The sequence below is a fragment of the Sinocyclocheilus rhinocerous genome, unplaced genomic scaffold, assembly GCF_001515625.1.
Source record: "Sinocyclocheilus rhinocerous isolate Xijiao unplaced genomic scaffold, SAMN03320098_v1.1 scaffold1234, whole genome shotgun sequence".
In the NCBI taxonomy this organism is placed as follows: Eukaryota; Metazoa; Chordata; class Actinopteri; order Cypriniformes; family Cyprinidae; genus Sinocyclocheilus; species Sinocyclocheilus rhinocerous.
The window spans coordinates 1,835,261-1,846,003 of record NW_015656153.1 but is presented as its reverse complement, the minus strand read 5'-3'; the positions used below and the strand labels follow the sequence as shown (position 1 = coordinate 1,846,003).

Sequence of the window (10,743 nt, the reverse complement as noted above, 5' to 3'; positions counted from 1 at the left end):
CTTGGCAATGCCTGACACCATGTTTTTCCATTTCAGGTGTCTGGCTACTGTACCCAGGAATAGGTGGAAACCACTGTCCCAAGGCTGACCGACCTTTGACACTTTCCATCACTCACAAGTGCTGTATAAAGTACTGTAGTGACATGCGACAATACAAATCCTTACAGCATGTCTGTTTGCACCGGTACGTTGGGGTCAACTGGCTTTCACATACAAAGGCCATAATATTTACAAATACAGTGTGGATTACCACATGATGGCTGCAAACATGAACTCCTTAGCTTAAACCAATGCACTCAATTAAGCATTTGTCATAAATTAGTGTACTTGAAAGATTTATGGATTATCTTGGAACAGGTTTATATGTAAGCTGATCGCATGGAGTTAGCAGGTCATCGCTCATTACGGTAATCCCTGATCATTTGTTTGAGTCAGACAGAAACAAACAGGTTCAACCAATCCAAACACTGAATTACAGGCTAAATATAGGTCATAGGTCATCAGCATCTAATTGGATCCAGCACAGTGAACTACAGCAAACCATAGGCAATTTTCCAGTAAGTAATATCTGACCATTAAGTTCATTTATTTTCCCACAAAAGCTTGAGCCACGAGGACAAATCCTATCACTGCTGGGCATTTGCTTCTTTGAGATACCATGGCAACTTTAGCCCCGTCCCTTCATCTGGCACACCTCAGTCACGCAATTTCATTTGACGTCTGGAAGGGATCCCAAAGGCGGTTCACACGTACAAATAGTTTTTCCACTTATAGGCATACATATCAGAGCGCTCACCTCTCATCCCCGGCACTTTCGGATATCCACTCGTAAATTGTTGTGATGTAAAGATTTTCACATGTGAATTGTTTTCAATGTATACATGCCCATGTGCGAATTACTGTTCCCATTTGAATTTGCAGATATTGATTGTTCTTCCTCCGTGAACTGAGTGTGAACAGGAGACCAGGCCTACATGGATAGCGAGCTGTAAAAATCACGTATCAGGCGTTAAGTATAAAAGAGAGGTCCAGACATTTAGACAGAGCTGGAATGGTTAAATGTGAAGGTCTGAACACCAATGTACTGTATTTGCATATGAAACATATTAAACACTATTTTATATTTGTATTCATAATCGAAGACTTTAAATCTATCAGAATTACACATTTTCAGTGTCCAAAAGAGCCAGGATCAGGTGTCAACTCAAAACATTTCACTCTGAAAGATACCAAAATGCAAGGTTAGATACACAGCGCCCCCTAGCAGACAGTGTGGAATTAAATGTGAACACAGAACGATATACTGAGGTTATTTTCATAATATCTGCACGCACAGCAGCTTTACATTATGTCTATCACAAGCAATTTTGAATAGGCCTATAACAAATGTGAGCATTTTTACTTCATTTAAATTTAACTGATTAAATAAAAAAATCTAAATAAAGTAAATGTATAAAAAAGTATTTATGCGTTTTTTACTACAGGAAAATGTCACAAATGTCAAGAAAGTCAACACTGTGCAGAATAGTAAGAGCACTTTTACTCAGTTTAAATATAGCTAATTGAATCAAGTAAAAACTATCAATTAATTATAAATGTTATAAAAATAATACATTAAACTATAATAAAAGTAATGATGTAAAAAGTATTTCAAAAAGTGCTTACTCTATGCAGGCCTATAACAAATGTGAGCATTTTTACTTCATTTAAATTTAACTGATTAAATAAAAAAATCTAAATAAAGTAAATGTATAAAAAAGTATTTATGCGTTTTTTACTACAGGAAAATGTCACAAATGTCAAGAAAGTCAACACTGTGCAGAATAGTAAGAGCACTTTTACTCAGTTTAAATATAGCTAATTGAATCAATTTATAATCATTAATTATAAATGTTATAAAAATAATACATTAAACTATAATAAAAGTAATGATGTAAAAAGTATTTCAAAAAGTGCTTACTCTATGCAACACCTACATTTGATTTCTAAAAAAATACATCACAGAATTTCACAAATATTAAAAAATAAGCACAAAATAATAATAATGTAATAAAAAATTTAGTCTTGGGGCGGTATGATGTGTTATCACTAAATTCATGCTTTGACTCATCATGTCTGTAGATGGCAGTGCTCCATAAAGTTTCATGTGAAAGCCCCTTACCGAGAGCTCAGTCTTAACTTCAGTCTGTTTCTGCAAAAGAAACCTAATTATACACATTCCTTTTGAAACCACAGCTCTTGACACATTAATGTATCATCAAAATATTTTTCGCTCATTAATATGACTTGTTTGTGCTACTGCTTACTAATATCTTGTGTTGTTAACATGCCTATTAGAAAAGGCATTTGGATTAAATCAGATTTTACATAAGGCAAAACTCACTTATCAATTAGGCTGTGACTGCATAGGTGTTTTTCGACAAATAAACAACTTAAACACACCGCTGTGGCACGCGAGGCTAAAAATCCAGAACAAACTCTCATATGAGATGAATTTGGCGAAATTATTCCGGCCCTCAAAGCAAGTCAGCATTACATTTTAACTGAGGTTTTGATATTTTCTTACCCTTTATTATGTCACCGAAATGGCGACCCGGTGCCTTGAGAACAATGCAAATCAGAGGTGAAAAAAATAACCCGAAAACTCAAAGAAAGATAAATTTGAAAATGAGGAGTGTGAGAAGGGCGGGAACTGTCAGGAAAAAAAAGACGGGAATTGCAAATTTAAGTTTGGGATGGGAAAAGGTTTGTGAACGGTTTGAGTCTGATCAGTTAGAAAATATAAACGCTGAAAATAATCTTAAAGTGTGACCCGAGTTAAAGCTCTAGGAGGAGATAGTGTTAAGTTTTAGTCCAATAATAATAATAATAATATAGAGAAAGCTAAACAGATTTTAGTGTATGTCAAAGGAACCATTACCATATCGCCATCACAAAACATAAACTGTAAGGTAACAAAGTCAGCAAAGATATCGCCCACATATACACACCATCCATACGGGTTAGTTTCTGTGTTGTTGATCCTATCCTGTGTTGTTTGGCAGTGGCACATTTTACCGCATTGTTGTCTCACTCATTGTCTTCACCACGCTCACAGTTGCTGTGGCGCGAGAGCGCCGTATTTGCGCATTTTAAACTGTTGTCTGAGCGCTCCGAAGCTAAGTGCAATTTGATGGACACTTGTTTGTCCACATTAGAAAACAACACTGCTTGTTTTCCATGATCTCCCACATCATTTTTTGAACGGCTGCCTGTAGGCTACGTAGTTTATCCAAGACTAAGATTCAACTTCCGGTAAAGATGCTTTAAAATGTAACTTACAGGAAAAAAATTGATCCGAGGCACTGCGTATTTACAGCAGCATTTTTGTGTGTATGATTGTGTATGTGTGCTGTGGTGGAACAGAATCCCACTGTGCTAAATGACCTGTGACTGAAGTCTTCCATGTCAAACCTATGATTCACACTGAGCCCCACGTCAGCGTGCACACACGCACGCGCGCTCGAACTGACGCCATACACAGGCCTATGAAAGCGCGTGCACACACCTACATCAGAAAAATTGTGTTTCGATTATGAAGCAAGCAGGCATCTTCCTCAATGCATGCAATTCGATTTCCGCCCTGGATGTTCGAGGAAAAAGTCCTGCGACGTGTTGCTCGAAATGATTACTATTTTGTGTTTTACCCCCGGAGTTTTGTTTTATTGGTACAGAAAGTGAAGGGGGCAACAAACCTTTGAGTGAGAAACCAGAGACACGTGACTGGTTAATTCTCACTGACACGATAAACCTGGAAAAATACACAGCATCAGAAAAATCTTCGTCCACTCATTCACATCAAACCGAATAGTGTTGCCAAGTTGTGCTTTATTAAGATTCGCTCCACTTCTACTAAACAGCAACATGTTTTTTTTCACTCAATACACCTTTTCCCTCTCTCACCATCTGTTAAATCATGGGGGAAAAGGGGGGAAAAGTTGGGAATTAACAAGTTTCCACATGTTGCAGGTGAAAGTGGCACAATTTTTAATTATACCTGGACTCCACTAATTCCAAATACTTAATATAACAAATGGCAAATCAGCTCCTGGCTGCTCCCTGGATAATTGGGACTTGCTGTAGAGTTTCTTTAGCGTCTGCTACATTAATTAACGCTGCAATGAACCCAGCCACAATATGTTCTGTATTTGTTCAAATTGATTCCCCTGGTAGCGTCTGTGAAAGGTGGGAAAGCACAGGACGATGAGGCTCCAACCTGAGCTTCATTAGTTAAGCTCACAACCCACTCGGCCTGCCACTGCTCCCATTGAGCTCTGTGGCTTACATATATGTTTGAGCTGGATAGTATAGAGCTAGCTGCGTTTTCCCGACCAGATTAAGTGGCAGAGCTAATGTCCTGGTAAAAGAGATACCAAGTGATTTGGATTAGGGTCTGTTGCTTTTGCTTTCCAGGACAAAGATATACACATAAAGTGTAACCTAAGAGGTTTATGTTAGTGATATAACGTGTCTTTTCAATATGTGTCCATCCAGTGAGATTCCATAATGAATTTCATGCAGAGCGGCGTATTAAGTCAGGCCTTATGGAAGCAAATAAAATTTTGTCCCTTGCAGTAAAAACCACAATGCATGCTAATCTTAATATACGAATATAATGTGCTTCCCTTTGGAGATTGCTGTCAGCAGGTGGGCAAAAATATCATTGGATTTATTCTTGGTATCAAACCTAAAGATTACAAGTGGTAGATGGAGATGAACAAGGAAATTGATATATTTGTCCTCTTGTTTTTACATGAAGTCATACGTCTGAACACATCTGCACAATTCTTTTACTCTTCGATTTTCAAGGGAGGAAAATGAAACGGTTAGTTGAATATTTACACCCCCCCCCTTTCTTTTCCTTCTCTTTTTCTCCCTTACTTTCTTAATCAAGCAATTTCATCATCCCTCCTCCACTCCCTCTCTCTTTCTCTCACTCTCTCGCCACACACGCACACCTAGAATAATTATCCCGATCTGTGGTAGAGAGTGTCCTTCTGTCTACCAGCAATGTCTGCATTAATGGCCTCTCTTTCCCTCCTCTGGAGTCTCTACCTTTTTTTGGATTAATTTCAGCTCGCCATTCTTTCTCATTTTCTCTAAGAGGATTTCGCAGAGAAGCCTGTTGTACGCCCACACACAAAATCTCCTGTCTCCGCCCTTACGTGTTACAATGAGAGATAATGGTTAAGAGACAGGATTTTGAAAATGAATGGCTTTACATTCCATAAACACATTAAAATGAGTTCTCTTTGTGTGTGTGTGTGTGTGTGTGTGTGTGCGCGTCTGTATGGGGAAGTGTGCCGAAAAGGGTATGTGAAACAGAAAATAGAGAGGGTAAGAGGGAGGGAAAGAGAGAAGGACTACTTTGTGTCTGAGTGTGTTATTAAGCTTTGTGTTTTCCAAAGCAAACTCAGACACTTCCAACATTTTGTCAATGTGGTTTTTCTTAGCTCACAATATAATGAAATGCAACTGACAGGCCTTCTTCCTTACATATTTGTCATATCTCTAATTTCCATTAATATCATATTTTCCTCTTTTTTAAATATAGTAATTTATCTTTATTTTATGGCATGGCATAGAATGTTTGCTTCAGATTATAATTTTTTTATTGTTATTATTATTAAATCAAGAAATATAAGGTTTTCTTTCCGCTATTTATCTATTTGAAGATATTTCAGTGACTCTTCTACAAAGATTTGTTGCAAAACTCATATCAATATTCATTTGCTTACATATAGCTGCATAGTGGGAAACAAGAAAATAATAAGCTAAACTCTATAGGACTAAGTTATTGTAATATTATTACTAATGAAAGATAATTGACTGTGACGGCCATAATGAGTCAGTAACAGGGTTTGCTTTAATTTGCCCATATCAAACCTTAGAAACATTTGTAGTAATGGAGCTAATGTCCAGATGGAGAGTGGCCATTGAATGTTTCTGAATGCAGTGAAATTTTAGATGTCTGAGACTATTTATATTTGAATTTGCTTTCATATTGTTCACAACTGAAAAAATTAATTCACAAATGGACACAAATTCTGTTATGATATGTGAAAAATAAAATAATAGAGCAGAAAGTGTAATGTCACATAACATATGACATTGCACCACAAATATACCTCTGAATTTGGTATATATAGATTCAATCATAATATATCAATCATATATATATATATATATATGAACTATAACTAATGAATGAATGAATGATGATTTGTTTTCAAAGCATACTAAATGAAAACTGTCTGTTACTGGAAACTGGTGACTGTTTCCAACAATATTAGAGAATAATATTCACTGCAGATTCATTCTGAGCAGGACAAATTCCTGATTTTACAAGGATCCCTCTTTTTGTTCTCTGCTTTTCTTTAAGTTGGAGGCTGTATTGTTAGACTACATACTAAAAGTAGATATTCTGCTAAAACCTACATCAGAAAATATCCTGTTAAATTTCTGGTAAAAACTGCTAGCTGTGGTTGCCAGAAACTCACCGTAAAAATACTGTGACAGTGTTTCTCGTATTATAGGATGTTATATTGGTGCATGTATATTTTACAACTAAGATTTTACCACATTTTAGTATATTTCATTAAGCTGATATAGTTGCTATTATACCAAACTACTTGAGCTATCAAAATCTGCTTTTTACCTTAAAATGTACTGATAACCACCATAATAATATAGGTGGTACAAAAGAAAGTCACAAGATGAATCAGAGTTCATTGTAAGAGGCTTGTCTATAAAACATAGCAAATACTTGTATATTAAAAAATACAAATACGCTCCTTTGTCACGTCCGCCGGCCGCTCCATTGTCAAGTCAGCAGGCCGCTCCTTTGTCGCCACCGGCCATTCCATTGTTAAGCTCAGAGAGGGCTCCTGTTCCCAAGTTAAACCCAGAGAGGGCACCTGTTCCCAATAAAACCCTCTTTTGATAAATAAAGACTGTTATTATGGTGATTCTCCTACGTGCTCCTCGTTCCTCGCTCCAACGCAGTAGAAACCGTGACAGAACACTGGACCTGAAACATACAGTAAGCGGCGCCCCTTCTCCCCGTTTTGATTTCCGTTTTGTCTGAAGAGCGTCCAGCCCCGATCCAGAACCGCTCCGCAGTCAAGCCCTGCTGGCCACTCCATCGTCAAGCCCGCCGGCCACTCCATTGTCAAGTCAGCCGGCAGCTCCTTTGTCACGTCCGCCGGCCGCTCCATTGTCAAGTCAGCAGGCCGCTCCTTTGTCGCCACCGGCCATTCCATTGTTAAGCTCAGAGAGGGCTCCTGTTCCCAAGTTAAACCCAGAGAGGGCACCTGTTCCCAAGTTAAGCCCAGAGAGGGCTCCTGTTTCCACGTCCAGCCTAGAGAGAGACTCTATTCCCAAGTCAAGCCCAGAGAGGGCCGCTGTTCCCACGTCTGGCCCAGGGAGGGCCACAGTTCCCGAGTGAAGCCCAGGGAGAGCCGCTGTTCCCACGTCTGGCCCACGGAGGGCCTCAGATCCTGAGTCAAGCCCAGAGCCAGTTCCAGCCAGGGAACCCGAGATTTTCCCCAAGGAATTTTGGGGGGGGGCTATATGGCTCCGGCCATAGACCAAGGCCACGGAGGCTATTCCGCCATGGCCCCCTGGACTGCCTGCTCCGCCATGGCTACCCAAGCTGCCTGCTCTGCCATGGCTCCCTAGTCTGCCTGCTCCGCCATGGCCCCCTGGACTGACGGAAATATTTGCATTTCTAGCGACGTATCTGTGGGAGTGTCCCAATAATGAACACTCATTATGGCCACCAGGACAGTGAGGCTCCTCCCTGACAGAGGGCCTGTGCATTTGTATACATGAATAAATGTAAAGGCATCTGGAGGAGCTGAGAATATATGCGTGAATATAAGTGTCTGTGAGAACACGAGAGAAGACAGACAGTCAGTATGACTGAAAAACACTCCCTCTCTTTAGCCCTTTCTTTCCGTCACACACAAACGCTGTCTCACCCAGTTGTAAGGCTGCTTTCTGGTGACATACAGTATGTGTGAGGCATATGTTACACAAACACTGTCAGCGTACCACCATTTTATTGGTAAACAACAAAACTCAGTTTGGTCAATAAATGATCCGTGGGCATGCCATCGAACTCAGGAAAGCCTTCGGCGAGGTCCTCAGGAGTGCCCTGCTGCTTTTGCGTCTTTTGTTCAAAAATTCTTCAATAAATAACTACTCTTTAATGAGCCTCTTTTTTGGTGGCGACGCGTTTTCAGACATTTGCAGCCAAATGTCTTTTGTTATTTACAGCAGCTATTTTCATGTACGCCTGGCGTCGTCGATGTAAAATAACAGTAATTGCTGGATCGTTTGCAGGTTGTTTAGCTTGTGTACCGAGCCAGATGAGAACAGTTAATGAGCACAGCTTCCAGCGGCAATTAGTGAAGCAGTCGTGTACATCACAGATGATTTGCAATTAGCTAGCTACATATTATATACACTATGCCAGGAGTGCGCTAGGCACTTCGGTGTGTGTTTGTTGGAAGGGGGGGTCGATTGGCAGGGGAGAAAGCTGTACGCAGGGATGAAGGGGACACGGGACGAGATGCTAGCAAATATTCACACCTATTCCTCATGGGAGACCTGTGCTTGAGGGGAGTAGGCCCCTCCTCCTTTATTCTGCTTTACGTTATGTTAATTTGTTTAATGGTCTGTTTCGGAGACAAAAATTATCCATAGTTGTGCTGCAATGTGAGGCCTACGAAGCCCGGGAAGATACAATAGCATCGCACATATGCTACAATGACGTTTTTATAGTTCGGCCGTCATAATTGCAATCATTCGGTATGGAGAAAAATTCCTTTAAAGGTGCAAAATAATATCTATATCTATAGCCTGTGTATTTGAGGCAATTTGTTCAGTGATAAAACATGGAGATGTATTCTGGCTCCTATAGAAGGAGCGTATATGTCAAAAGAGCCAGTGTGTTCACGGTTTATAATAGTGCCGTGCATAGGAGGGGGCCGGAAATCACTTTGGTTGCTGTTTCTTGCGTGACATCATACAGCACCCTCTGTGATATCTGGTAAGACTGTCAGGTCCTCTGACAGACACGCCAGATGGCTCTGTGTGTGTGTGTGCGGATTATTTCATTGTTGTTACACTCCAGGATAGCAGCAACGTTGACACCTTTTAGCTGCTAAAGTTCAAACCTTAAAACATGAATGTATTAGGAAAAATACAGCCACTGAAAATCATTTGCATTTATCTACCGGCTGACTTTCTCTGAAGCCGGTTTGGTCATCTAGATGGGAATTGCTACAAGTGTGTATTTGTGTATTGTGTATAATTTTCAGTGTCGCTATCAGCGAGGCACGGAGGAGTGGATTGTCGTTGCCATGTTTATAACACGTTCTGCTGTGATCTGACCTCATGAAGTTTCATTATTTATAAGCTTGAACATAATCACTGTGCATTTCTTTTTCTTACTCCTTGGTGTCTTATATATAGCTCAGGAGCAAACGGAGACTTTGAGAAGCGTATAATATTAAGGTCAGAAATCTATTGATACTTGTATTTATTAGGTGAAAAATATTTCTGTACATACTGTGTTGCTTTAACAGCTGAGCTTCAGGTTTTAGTATCGCTTCTGACAGAAAATATGTCGCTGTTTATTTGCCTGCTGGGGCAAAGAGATCAGAAACAGAAATGCGTGGATTGTGATATGGCTTCATATCTCCCTGACAGGACCTGTCAAAATGGCCACCGGGTGACAGACTCTTTGGCAAATTTCTCCCTTGTGGAGATTAATTAGACCACCAAATATGACACTGCAAGACGTGTAATGCAGAGCTATGATGGAGAGCTAAATAAATATTTAAAAATGGGATTTTATAAAGCTGTAATGTAAAGGAGACTGGAACTAGTCACACTTTTTACTCCAGAAAATCCATTGTGAATAATGTGTCAGTTTCTTTATTGGCCCTTAGGCACATTAAATACCAAATAAATAAAGAAAGAAAGAAAGCAGCACATAGAAATAATACACTATTGTTTTGGCCTACAGCCAAACTGTATATACTGTTTATAATACGTTTAAAAATTACAACATTAAATAAAATTGTGACAACTTACCCCAACCTGACAAAGTTACAGTCATTGCAGTTAAATCTACCTTCATTACATATTGCCTTCCTAAAAAGTATATACTCTTGTCCAAATGTATGCCTGAATGTGTGGTTTTATTGTGTTTACTCAACATACATTACTAGTATATTACTAGTTACTATCACCAAGCAGTTTCACAGAACTCGCACATAAACAGCTCATTTATATCACAAAAATACACATCAATACACATCTTCAACCCAAAAACAGCTCATGTCCACCCACATTCATAGTCTGCCGTGTGTAACTGTGACATCAGCCGTTTAATTCTAGCAGTTCAGTACGTCAGCGTAAGAACATTTTTACAAGTTAAATTCAAACGATTCACTTTCACGATTTGTTAATGCAAGGTGATGCAGGAGAATGCGCTATACTGGTTTTATTGGATCTCACTGCTGCTTTTGATACAGTTGATCACTGTATATTAGTTGAGAGGCATAGACAGCAGTTTGGTATCTCGGGAACAGCCTTGAGTTGGTTTTCATCATACTTATCAGACAGGACTTTCTCAGTAAGAGTTCAAAATTATACCTCATCAACAGCACCTGTGTCCTGTGGTGTTCCCCA

At 39.5% G+C, this 10,743-nt stretch overlaps 1 long non-coding RNA gene across 1 annotated transcript; it reads right to left on the bottom strand.

Annotated features, from left to right (window-relative positions):
* Nucleotides 1–670: 670 nt before the first annotated feature.
* LOC107719519 (uncharacterized) lies at nucleotides 671–3,122 on the bottom strand. Its single transcript, XR_001637522.1, has 3 exons — nucleotides 2,991–3,122; nucleotides 797–986; nucleotides 671–720 (listed from the first exon to the last, which is right to left on the bottom strand). It is a non-coding gene; the product is annotated as an uncharacterized LOC107719519 (long non-coding RNA).
* Nucleotides 3,123–10,743: the final 7,621 nt, after the last annotated feature.